Source organism: Berghia stephanieae, chromosome 8 (assembly GCF_034508935.2).
Source record: "Berghia stephanieae isolate SIO BIC M18660-M18661 chromosome 8, UCSD_Bste_1.3, whole genome shotgun sequence".
NCBI classification, from domain to species: domain Eukaryota; kingdom Metazoa; phylum Mollusca; class Gastropoda; order Nudibranchia; family Aeolidiidae; genus Berghia; species Berghia stephanieae.
In genome coordinates this window covers 24,041,721-24,055,210 of record NC_088367.1, presented here as the reverse complement: position 1 = coordinate 24,055,210, position 13,490 = coordinate 24,041,721, and the positions used below count along the sequence as shown (strand labels likewise).

General features: G+C 35.7%; 1 protein-coding gene across 2 annotated transcripts in view; it reads right to left on the bottom strand.

The window, feature by feature from the left end:
- Positions 1-12,264, bottom strand: part of LOC144978407 (adenosine deaminase AGSA-like) — a 77,738-nt gene extending 65,474 nt beyond the window's left edge. The window contains exon 1 of one of the 2 annotated variants that reach the window (XM_078924404.1): positions 11,968-12,264. The gene's annotated coding sequence lies outside the window, so the exon portion shown is untranslated. Of the gene's footprint in view, positions 1-9,413; positions 9,581-11,967 lie in introns of those variants that run through there. The other variant, XM_078924408.1, reaches the window with a different exon arrangement.
- Positions 12,265-13,490: the final 1,226 nt, after the last annotated feature.

The window sequence follows — 13,490 nt, the reverse complement described above, 5'->3', positions numbered from 1 at the left end:
GATTCTAAACAGTCTGAGCGTTCATCGTATGTTGGCATGCGTGGAAGTTTCACGAAAAATTCATCACTATTATTATGTTTTCTTTCATGACCGGTTTTTGTTTTTTCAATTTCCAGCATCATTTGGGTCCTTTTGGTTTCTTCTTCTGCTAATGCTATTTGTCTTTTTAGTTCCCTTTCTTGGACTCTTTCTTCTCGTTCTTCTCTACGTATTCTTTCTTCATGTTCTTTTTCTTCTCTACGAATTCTTTCTTCATGTTCTTTTTCTTCTCTACGAATTCTTTCTTCATTTTCTTCTCTACGAATTCTTTCTTCATTTTCTTCTCTACGAATTCTTTCTTCATTTTCTTCTCTACGAATTCTTTCTTCATTTTCTTCTCTACGAATTCTTTCTTCATTTTCTTCTCTACGAATTCTTTCTTCATGTTCTTTTTCTTCTTTTACTTTCTCTTCGCACCATGAAAATATTCTTTCCTGGGGTATTTCTAAGTCCTTTGCGAGACTTAAGTATCTTTTATATGCTTCCATGTTGCAATAAATTAGTTACGATGTTTTATATATATTATATTGACAGGATACTGTTACTGACTGTTTTATTTATTTACACTTACTGGAATGAACTGTTCTATTTTTAGAAATCTCTCTCTCTTATTTCAACTTATTATGTATGTTGAATTTGATGCCTTTTATCGTTATATCTTATAAAGCAATGTGTCAATACAATGCGTAGTTATTATGACTTGAGTCAATAACAATGTGTCAATCGCGTGTACTCTAAACTATGTTACTACGAAAAATGTATCACCAATGTGTGTGACTCGTCGTTAGTTTGTGTACAATTATTCGCAATGACGCTAATATACTAGAGTGTGATAACAATAATAGGATGCCAAAATAATCCCAAGTTATCTATCACTAAATATAACACGACGGCTAGTAGACTCCTTTTATTATTATTTAGTTTTTAAAGACTCACTTTTCAGAACATAATATATAAGTGGTTTTCGGTAACAGTAATATGCCAAAAATGCATTTAAAACAAATCACCATGCAAAACAAATCACGATGTCTATAGTTACTATGTGATGCCCAACTCATGTAAAAGAGAATAATGAAGGATATATTCACCAACTCAGTTCGTGGCTGGGACCTCTCTCTTGTTCAATGGTTGTTCAACAATTGTAATTAGGCATTGAAGAGTGTTTAACAGTGATGTCTGAAATACAAAACAATAAAATATCGTAAGATTTACAATAGTTACAAAATGTGTTCACAACACTGAGTGATTGGATGGTAGGTGAATGAATCGTTATGGAATGTAAACATATTGAAAACAATTCATGAATGAGGCAAACAACAAAATGAAATGAGTGATATAATAACAAAGTGGACAAGGAATGAATGAATGAATGAAAAACTGAGTGAATAGATGAATGAATGAATGGATAATGTATGAATGAAAGAATGAAGGGAGGAATTAATGTATGAATGATTGGATAAATGAGTGAATAAACGAATGAATGGATGAATGAATGAATGAATAAATAAATGAATGAACAATGAATGAATGAATAATTTATAAATGAATAAATGAATGAAGGAATGAATCAATAAAATGTTATTCAATTTGAATGAAAGAATGAATGGATAAATTGCTATTCCATTTAAATGAAGAAATGAAAAAGAGAAAAAAAAATTAATCCTGTAAATAGGGAGTTCAATTAAAATATGATCAAGTGGGGCAATTAAGAGTTTTACAATTTAAACTTTAAAGTTAGATGAAATAGATATATGTAACTAAATAAATTCAATTCTTTATATGTGTCCCCTCCAAAATGTCATGGTCTCAAGTGAGTAAAGAGCTACTCGACTATGCATAAAGATCTATGTAGAATGAGGCCCCAGAATTTACTAGTTACTATAAATGAAAAACAATTAACGATTTGTTTACAATGAAATAAAAATAATGATGAAATTTAATTAAAAGAGATAAACAGTGATCGTGGTAGTTACAAATAGAGATATGAATACTTTACGTAACTTATGATAATATATCAGGTTCATAAGTTTACATTTCCAGGCAGTTGATGGGCTTGGATGATCTATTCCTCTGATAACAGGATTGGACTCGTAAAATTCCACTTCCAGGCAATTGGTAAGAGGTTATAGTGTAGTACAGCGGGCTTGGGTTTGATCCTTGAAGATTATACAATCAAAGTTAAAAGCTCCGGCGTCTTAATGGTGTAGATATAATATCTACAAAGTCCCAGAAGATAAAAATCTTACAATATATATATAGGAATAGAGTGACTGGCCGTCCGGCATAGATTGTGGAGAGAAAGTGAGTGTCAAATGTTAGACCTATCAGCTTTTATAATAAGTGGCTACGTGACAGAATGTAGAACGAAAAGTATTCACTAATTAGAAATTAATTCGAGGGAATGCTATAAAAGGAAAGACGATCTAATATTAGAAGGTAAAGTTTATCTAAGCCTACCGAAATATAACTGGAGTGAGATGAATTCAGTTCTTAATAAAATAAAATTTAATAAGATAATTGTGAACAACCTTTACTGTGACAATTACGTATTTATTAATTTTTTGATTGTTGCCAAGCCATTTCCATCTCCTCTTGATTTCTACTTCTATTTCTTCTTGTCTGTCTTTTCCCATAGATCTGGATTTCTAGTTGTGACATGCCATTTAATTTGAAGTATTCTACTCATACAGTTGTTGATGAAAGACTGTATTTTATGGCATGTGTTCTTATTCAAGCGCCATGATTCTGAGCCATATAGCTACACCGATTTCATATTGGTGTTGAAAATGTTAATCTTTGTTTTCCTTCGTATTTCTCAAGAAGACCCTATTTTTTTCAACATGCTAATGATAAAGGCTGCTCTTGCTTTACCTATCCTAGCTGTAACATATCTCTCTGTCCTTCCCTTTTTTTATCTACTATGCTACCAAGATATGTAAAGGCCTAGACCTCATTAATGGGACTGTCATCAATCACTAGTTTCTCGATAATAGTACGGTAGTATTTATGTTCAATAGTTTAGTTTTCTTGATATTGATATTTAGTCCTGTGATGAAGGATAAATCTTGTAGTCTATTCGTTTCGTTTTGCAATTGCTTGAAATTGTGTGATAGAAGAGCAAGATCATCAGCAAAGTCAAGATAATATAGCTGCGTCAAGAGACTCCATTGGATTCCTTTGTTTATTTACTTCTGTGGTGGATTTCATAATCCAGTCCATTGCTAACAAGAAAAGCATTGCCGACAGAAGGCATCCCTGTCTTACCCCCCCCCCCCCCCATCTTGACTTCAAAACAGTCAGATAGCTCTCCTCCATGAAGTATCCTGCATGTCATGCCTTTATATATGTGTTTTTGATTATTGTGGCGATTTTGTCTGGGATGCCGTAGTGTTTAAGGAGCTTCCATAGAGCTTATCTGTCCAGACTATTAAACGCTTTTTCGAAGTCAATAAATTTTATGTATAGTGGTGAATACCATTCAATTGATTGTTCTACTGTGATTCTAAGGGTGGCAATTTGGTCCACACATGATCTATTCTGACGAAAACCTGCCTGTTGGTCTCTTAATTTGGGGTCAAATGCTAGCTGTATTCTCTTCCTCTTTTTAATACTTTTCCTGGGACTGATTATAACATGATGCCTCTGAAATTGTTACAATTGGTGAGATCACCTTTTTTGGGTATCTTAACAATGATCCCTTCTTTCCAATCCTTTGAAATTTGATCCTTTTCCCATATTTGGACGAATTTCTCATGTAGCATATCAATTGAAGTATCGGCTGCTTTTCCATCTTTAAGTGTCGATATAGCTTTCCTAATCTTAGTTTTTGAGGGTCTTTCACATTTAATTGACATCTCTTTAGCCAGCGGTTTGTTTTCAAAATTGTCTGAGGCTTGTCTGTTAAGAAGTTCGGAAAAATTCTCCGCCCATCTTCTTTGCTGCTCTTCTGATGTTTCAAGTATATTTCCTTGTTTGTCTCTAATCGGCTTATTTGTTTGTTGGAAATTATTAGCTAATTAATTTGTGAAAAGGCAAGTTTCTCATGTTACCTTTTCCTGCATCGATCTCTGACTGTTTCGCCATTTCTTCAATATAGTCTTTTTTATCTTTCCTGATGAGTCTTTTTACTTCTTTATTTTTTGGGGTATATTCCTCCTGGACTTTTGATTTCGCTGCTTGTATTTTGGCTGTATTCGATTTGCCTTTGGTTTCTTTTCTTTCATCTATTTTCTTGATTTATCTGATGATATCCAATCTGTGTTCTCATTTCTCCGAATTCCCGGTATTTCCTTACTTGTCTCCTTTAGCATTTATTTACATTGTTGCCATTTCACCTCTGCTTCAAGCTCATTGCAAACATTTTCATCTTGAAGCACATTGTAACTGTTGGAAAGTCTAAAGCTGTTTTTATCTCTTTATCCTTGAAGAACTGCACATTGTATCTTTTTCTATCATTCTTGGTGATATGGTATTTTTTCAGGTGTAGTTTCTTGTAGCTAACGATAAGATGGTGATCTGAGGGTGCATCGGCCCCTATATCATGGCAAGTTTTTCTAAAGTTGTTGTTGATACAAACGTGATCAATCTGAATTTCTGTTACATGTCTGGTGATCTCTACTTGGCTTTATGAATATCCTTGTGGGGGAAGATGCTACCTCCTATGACAAATTGATTGAGGGCACACAAGTCCAAAAACCTTTCACCGTTGTCATTTACCTGTCCCATTGCATGAGCGCCCATTATAAGTATATCCTCGTACCCAGTGTTATCATTGTCAATATCGGCATTGAAATCTCCCATTATAACTTGTAACTGTTGATAGAATTCCCATTTATTATCATCATCTGCTTCATTGGTTGGGACATAGCATTGAATAGTATTGAGCCTAATGTCTGGTTTATTTCTTGAAAAAAAGCGCAGTCATGATTCTTGCATTGACTGGTTCCCATCTAAGGAGGGAGCGTCTCGCTTCAGGTGTCATCACCGGTGTTACTACTTCTGTGTGGTGTGTATCCTCTTCCACATGCCCGGAGTACAATGTATAGATAGTATGCGCTTGGCTAAGAAGCTCATAACATTGCCATCCGGAAGTATAACGGACCAACACACAAAACTGTGTGTATCCATGAACGTTTATAGTCAGGTTAATACAGTTCAGTGAGCATTACTCATAAACGCGGATGTCAAAAAAAAAAAAAAAAAAAACAATAACAAAGACCTGAGTGACGTCATCTTCGAACTATCTATACTCTCCAGACGCCAATCTTGTGTCTCCAGTCTGTTTCCATCGTACTTCTGATAATCCAAGAATCGAGATCTTATATTCTTTAATCTATTTTGCTATTTGAGTTGCTCTTCCCGCTTCATCCATAGTTCTGGTAATCCAAGCTGCTATCTAGTATATGTGCCTGGTCAGCCTTGTAGCTTCATTTCGGCTTTCACTACACGACGTCATCAACTCCTAACCTATATTGAAGCCTCATCCCTTCCCTCGCCGTAAAGGTAGTGATTATTCGTCGACGCGTATGTAACTGTCTTTTTTACAAGACAGGGTTGTTGGCACCATGCTTAACTCCCTCGTTTGGAGGACTGAATTTGGTTAAATTGAGGGTAAATGTAACAATGGAATTGACCCCATCTGTTAGTTTGTTGAATGTGTTTAAATTGAAAGCAGAGGAGAAATGGATTGACCCATCAGTTAGTTTGGTGAATGTGATTAAATTATTGAGGGTACATGTAACCAGGGATTGACCCATCAGTTAGTTTGGTGAATGTGATTAAATTATTGAGGGTAAATGTAACCACGAATTGACCCATCAGTTAGTGCTAGTTTGCTGAATGTGGTTAAATGGAGGGCAACGGAAACGACGGATTCACTCATCAGTTAGCTTGCTGAATGTAGTAAAATTGAGGGTAAAGGTTACGCCCAAAAGCAACAAACACCAAGAATATATAATTTAAAAATCATTCTATTTTAAAAGTGTGTGTGTGCCAATCTAACCTTACGAAAGAAAAATAAGTGTTTTGGGAATGTTCAACAGTTTAATGTATATTATGTGACGCAACCTGACTACAGATTTGCATAGGGTCAGATAATTCTAACTTAAAAAAACAACATATTTCCTGTATACTGCAATGCACTTTCGTTTTAGTAAATACCAAAAATTATTTGTTTCCTTCGCAGGACTTAGAGAGTTTAAAAGACTTCACCCAGTATCACTGATAAAACGATCACCAAACACATTGATGTCAAAACCACCATTACCGTTTTTGATTGAAAAAGCTGATCATTTGCTCCATTTTTCCCAAAGATAAAAAGGTAAGAAAAAAAAAAAAAAAACCCCACAAAAAACCCAACTTATCAGCTTAGCACTTACCAGCCATATTGAGAGCTTCGCCTGCTAGGTATGATTCGAGAAAATAACAGATAAAAGTCATATCGCTCTGACCCTAAAGTCCAAACAGAACAGGTGTTTAAACTAAGGCCAAAGACACCTGTACCTGGTGTAGGTGTTCTTGACTAAGGCAAAAATATTTCATGATTTAAGAACAATTTATGTAGAAAATAAAAACCGTCAGAAAAAAATATGCAAATTTGCGGAATGGCTGGCAACAAAGAGAAAATCAATTATGACCAGCCTAATTTGAAAGTTTGAGAAAGTGTTCCTATCACTTACACACACAAACACACATGCACATATATACATGTATTTTTTTCAATGCTCTCACCTCTTGCGTCTATTATTATATGAATAATTTTGAGACTGAATATTGATAAAATCATTGTTGCAAGGGAAGACCAAATAGATAAAATTGATAAGTTAGTAAGTTAATATTTGCAATACGGTAGCAAAAATCGAAACTAAATATAAACATGATTACAGTATTGCGTGTTATTAAATGGCCAAATGCTTGATGGCAGAAATTATTTGCGCTGTCTCTACATTTTCAGTTTTGTATGTGTGTGTGTGTGTGTGTGTGTGTGTGTGTGTGTGTGTGTGTGTGCGCGCGTGTGAGATGGGGGGGGGGGAGGGGGAAGCAGTTGTTTTATTTTGTTTAAGTACGAGTCGAGTACGAGTAATAAAAAAAGGGTTGGCCACTCCTCCTTGAAATAGTAATTAAGGTCATAACAATGCAATCATCTCATATTATAATAATCTTTCTCATAAAAAAAGAAAATCTCAAATAAATGATACCTATTATTGACATCATTTAAACAGTGTTTAACGAATTTTTGTTGTTATTGAAAAGATGACCTATTATATTTCTATCCACCATTGAACAATTGCATTCCCATGCTGCCACACACACACACACACACATACACAAATAGATAATATTTTCAATAGTTGTTATATGAAATACAAGAGGGTTCTATTAATTCTTAACTGTGTTCATTACACCAAGGTATTTGTAGTGAGGAACTCACTGGACTGATTGGTCCTTTAGTTTTAATGGCTCTATTGAGATTGAGCTTTATATATATATATCACAATATCCACTCAACGTGCTTAAAGCATTTTACAAAGGGTCCCTTATGGACAGTAATATGCAACATGGAAGGCAGACACAAAGCTGTTAACAACCAAAGACTCATTTTACACCTGAGTACGGTGAGAGAATGTGAGTAAAGAGCCTTTTCCAAGGACTCAACAATGCGCCGAGCGATGATTGAAGTCTGAAAGCGAGTGTCACACCACAAGACCACATAGTCACACATGGCTCCTTCCCTCTCCTAAAGTCAATTACTAGTTTTCTTGTCTTTATTGAGCACTAGATCACACCAAGACACAAACCAATCAATTTCTTGCATGTAAGCTTCTTCATGGCCATATACGATATGGCCTTTTATAACATGATGGCCTTGCCATGTGAAAGACGAAAAATGGGATGCAATTATACTCAATTTTTGAAGTCAATTTGTTAATTATCACTGAGAAAAAGGCAACTATGACCTCCATCTGTCACATTATGCCATATAACTTTTGTAGAGAGCATAACAATGTTTGTAATTTATTGAAACTTTATTTTATTATATATAGTTTACTTTAAAAGATAAGAACAAAAAGGTCAGCTTATTACAGTCAAAGGGGGCCCGATGACTCGGTTGGTAGAGCACTCGCTTCACACGCAAAGGGACTGGGTGCAGTCGAAATGTTTTTCTGACAAGCAGATTGGGTCTGTTAGATCTGGCAGAAAGTACTTTATGATAGACTAGCATCCTATCCAAAGGATAGCAAGTCACTGCTATTATCCGTTTCACTCAATAGAAACCATGGGCCTTATGGCTCTGAAGGACGACTTATAACAGTCAAAACCGGTAATTGGAATGCCACTTAATCAGAACAATCTGCCAGTGGCTAATCGGAATGCACACCAGAAAACTGGAATAATTTAGAACTTCATTAACTTTTTTGCTCATCTTTCAAGGTGTTCTACACACTTCTTTTAAACAATTTCCCTCACTGCAGATTTTTTATGTTTCGTGCATGCCATTTTCAGGATAGCTGTCAAAATTGAGTTGCCATAAAATGGCTCCGGAATAGCACATCAAAACCTAACCAAACTGGTTGTAAATTGTGCCGAGGAGAAGTAGAAATGCTACTTCACTCCCTCACATGATTTGGGCATGATTCGTCATTATTTTGTAAAAAGCAAAAATCGCGTGCGGCGCTTACATCCCGAATCTGAAAGTTATGTAAGCCACAAAATGCGGTTAGGTGAGGGAAAGTGTTAAAGAACAATATTAAGGTCATTGCAGTGATCTCAGTTAACAAGCAGGCCCTCCAGAATCAAGCAGTGTGCTTATAGCCATATCATGTTTATACGCAGATTCAGATTATTTTTTCTGCTAATGATGTACAATGCTCATTTACAGTAAAATAACCTTTTCCGATTAGTTTCCAAATGTATGCAAATGATATGCATCAGGTTGCAGACTGGAGCTGCCATTAGTCAATTAAAAAGTCAATTTTTAGCTTTTTTTCCTTCTTGTCAATTTAATATGTGTAGGGTACATAGACTTTCTTTTCTTTCGTATGTGTGGGATGAGGGGTAAAGAAGCTTGTGATTGGCTATGCGGTCTTGTGGTATGACACTCGCTTTTGGATAGGAAAGTCCTGGGTTCGAGCCTCACTCGGCGCATAGTTGAGTCCTTGGAGAAGGCTCTTTACTCACATTCTCTTACCGTACTCAGGTGTACAATGAGTACCTGGCTGTGATCATAGGTTGTCTCTGCCCCCCCAAAAAAATGTAATATCTCCTGACAGGCGTCATGTCTCATCCTACATGTTGTGTTGCTGTTGGGCAGTGACCCCTAGCACCTTTAGCGGAAATTTGTGATTGCTGCTTGTCAAAGCTTTGATTGGATACACCTGTTTATGTCATCCTCTATTTCTGTGAACTGGTTTGGGCCAGACTCTGTTCTCGGCCAGAAGTTGAATATAAAGTCTTATGATTTTAATAAGCTTGTTTAACATCGGAGGAGGTTGTTGATGCAGAGAGCAGGCAGCACATAATAGACTTGTCGACAGACTGATGCCTGAAATCAAGAAAGTCACCAACAAAGAGTACAGATGAAAACCTTGTCCTCATGTCTCACAACATAAGCATGTTTAACACGTTTGTAAACAAGTAATCAAAATACTGTCTTGATCAATGATTGATTATGACCACATCTAGTGAGTCTGTGTCCTCCCTTTCCTTACCCAGCACAGTGCAAATGTCGCTACAAGTACACAACTTGCCAATCCATCCCCCCCTCCCCCCTTGTACCATTTTAATGCCTGCCTATTGTTATCATTTAAGATTTTATAATGATTTCCATAGTGTTTTTCACCACCGAGAAGAAATGATGGAATAACCATGTGTTTCAAAAAGCATTTTGATAGTTTCTGTTAACCCTGTTTGTCAATCTTTTGTATTAATAAAAAAATAAAATTACAGTATTTTTCCTTTTAGTTATTTATTCACTTTATATTTTTAATTTGTGATTTATAGGTAGCGGTCAGAAAATTGAGCATGCTTATAAGCAAGGGGTAAATTTATTTATTAAAAATTCTGTTTCATGCCCTGAGCGTGCTTATTACACTCGAGCATGGAAATCTCAAACTCGGTGCAATTCCCCATTTTAATCCCTCTATTTTGTTAGCATTGGCAACATGAAAATCTCTAACACTTTCCAGGGCCAACACGGAAATCTCAAATCTCGAACAAACTGGATATTCCCTTGCAGGCTGTTGAAATTTTTTTTCTCGTGAATTGTTTGTGTTTAACGGAAATGAAAGATGCTATCGCTCTCCCCATAGCGCTAAGTGCCAGTTTGTGTGTTACGCATGTGTGTGTGTGGCATATATATTAACATGTGTGTATGTGTGTGCATGCTGAACTGAGGAGGAATCACGAAGCATGTTTGACCGTATGCGTCTTATGCATACCACCCACCACTCCATCAACTTCTTGTACCAGCACTATAGCAAAATGACCAGTATCCTTGGATCAGGAGACTAGCAAGGCAGTCATTGCCTTAGATTGTTAACTGTTATGTATTAAAATGATACAAACAATTAGGGGTGGGGAAGGTGGGGTGAGAGCATTATCATCTATTACATAGATTTTTGTGTGAGAGCAATGCCCTCTCTCTTTAGCCTGCTATGGGTAAGAGGGAAGAAGGTGAGGGTATTAAACCTGATTCGTAGGTTATGACATCGGGTACACAATGAGTTATGCTGGCTTTGTCTTTTTATTAAGCACAAGCAGTGGGAATTGTCATTCCGTTTCTGTCATTGAACAAGACAAGACGCACTTAATGCAACACCAGTGAAAACTCTCTTCTTGATTTTGTAAAGGTAAAAGATGACCGAAAAAAGGAAATTGAATTGTCTCACTCTTGACTTTTGACAGAGTTCACAATAATGGAGAGTAATCATTATAATATGACTTTTATCAAGACCACCAACATTTAGCTCCCTATTATCCTCTGTACAATACTCAACATGGAAAGCTCTAAAATACGGAAATCTCAAAAAATAGGTCCGGTCCCGACTTGTTTGAGATTTCCGAGCTCGATTGTACTTTTTGTCAGATCATGCTTGTAGGCCGAGTGTTTATAAATGGAGACCAGCGTTTTGTTGGTTCACAATCAACAACGTTATTATGTCACAATCAAATCAAGGAGAAGGAGGCAATGAAGATGTGGAGAAGGAGAAGTAATAGATTGGAGGAAGAGTTGAACAATTTTGTTGACATTCTTTCTGTTAATAAAAACTGATTCGAATCAATAGTTTTAGCTTAATATAAAATATTTTCTACTTTTAAACTTTCTTTGCAACACTTTTGGAAAAACATGGTCCCTGCCAAAGTGGATTATTATTACCAAAAGTTTGCCTAGCAACCAGGTTGAAACATGATTTTTTTCTACTGGAAGAGAGAAAGATGGGGCATTTTTAAATGTTTCATTCCCAGGAAAGGGGAAGGGCTCCTAATTCCCAGTCAATTTTTCATTATGATTGACGAGTGTCAAAGCTAGGATCTTCCAAAACTTGAGGTCATCCAACCTAAAGGATAAGAATCATACAATACTGCAATACTTTCATTTTCATAACCTGGTTGAAAGTTAAATCATTGAAAGTAGGTTAAAATAACTCCGCTCAACAGGGACCGCGTCTTGTCGAAAGTCCCAATGTTTCTTTGAAAACACCCGCATCTGGCTAGCAGAACAGCGACAAAATTACTCCACTTGACAGGAACCACATCTTTCCGAAAGTGCCCCCTTTTCTTACCGCTGGCAAGCTTTGGATCTGGAGGTGGAGGGGGAAGTTTTGAGTTGGAAGAAGAGACTCTCTCAATGATCAATGAATTGTTGACCCTCTTTCTTTTCATTCTCAGTTTAACATAAATTCACACAAATTCTAAACTCTCTTTACTTACCTTTTGCTAGCGAGGATCCTAACAGCAAGAGAAATGTGCTAAGAAAAGACGTCTTCCTCTTCTTTCAGGAACACTCGTCTTCACGTTTTTTTTCTTCTCCTTTCTATACAGTATCTTGCGCTTTTCTCGAAGGAACTAATCTCTGATGCAACCATGTTCCCTATACAAATCGCTGATAAATTCTTGGATTCTTCGGCCTATAGCACAGATCTATTTGATGTGACCCGGACCTAACAACAGCACCTGTATTGTCATTGTATTTACTGTTTTTATGAGGCCATTAAAATTACCAAGAATAGGCTTCGATAAGAATAACAAGGGAAGCTACTGTGTTATTTTTCTCATTTTTTTAGTATGTGCTCTTTATTTCCCATCTAAATGGTCAAGTCATCCCTGAAAAAGAAGCAAGACACGAAGTTGTACGAATCAAATGCTATTGGAGGATAGAAGAAATAGAAAGGTTAAATGAAAATGAAGTATACAAGCCCATAGAAGGACCAACCATAATGATAATAGGGCCAAAGATTGTAAAAGCATGGAAAAGTCTTATCTGAGTACGTACAAATATACTATACCCCCCCCCCCCCCCCCATTTTCCCTTTCCCATTTTTAATGAGTGTAGTATCAGGGATACTTAGTCATATTATTTTTATTTTTTTTGCAATTAGTCATATTTTGTATCCGATTAGTTTCCTTTCAATCTTTATCACATATCAATCATAATTTATTCATTTTTGTGTGTATTTACTAAAATCTATTTATTTCGATATTTTTTCTTTTAAAAATAACTGCAGACTTTATATTATTTCAATGTCTGTATCTAAATCGATTGATTTTGAACGACATGCACATATATGCAGGTCTAACATCCGAACCCAATTATGGGCCTATTTCAACAATGTTGTAATGGACAACATTTTGCCTCATTAAAAAAAAAAGTTATCAGACCTACAAATAAGTGCACGTCGATTATGAAGTATCCATAAAATGATAAGCATATAATTAATATATAATATATATATATATATATATATATATATATATATATATATATATATATATATATATATATATATTGAATCGTGTTTGATACAAATATGGTACGAAAAGTGCTCGACATGTAGTAATGGAGCGAATTATTATTTAAAATATTTACCACAATGTTTGGGGCAGTCTACATCGATGTTTCAGGCTTAATTTGCCATCTTCAGGACTGAGTTGTTTTGTTGACTGTTGTTGTTTCTTGAAGTGGTTCCGGTTTGAAGTTAATTAAGAGGAATTTGCGCCGATGGGGACACTTTCCGTAGATCTCATTTTTCATGTTGAGTGTGGCTTCATGAGGTTGTTTGATTATGGTATATTTTTCTTCCAGGCATAAGCTACATTGTTTTGATGTTGGTGTGTATCCTGTTGCTTTAGATAAAATTTTCCATGAAATGTTGTGGTCTATTTTGTTGTCTTTTAATTTCCAAATATGTTCGCTGAGTTTTGTGGATGTTTTTTTGTTAGTGTTTCTAAATGTT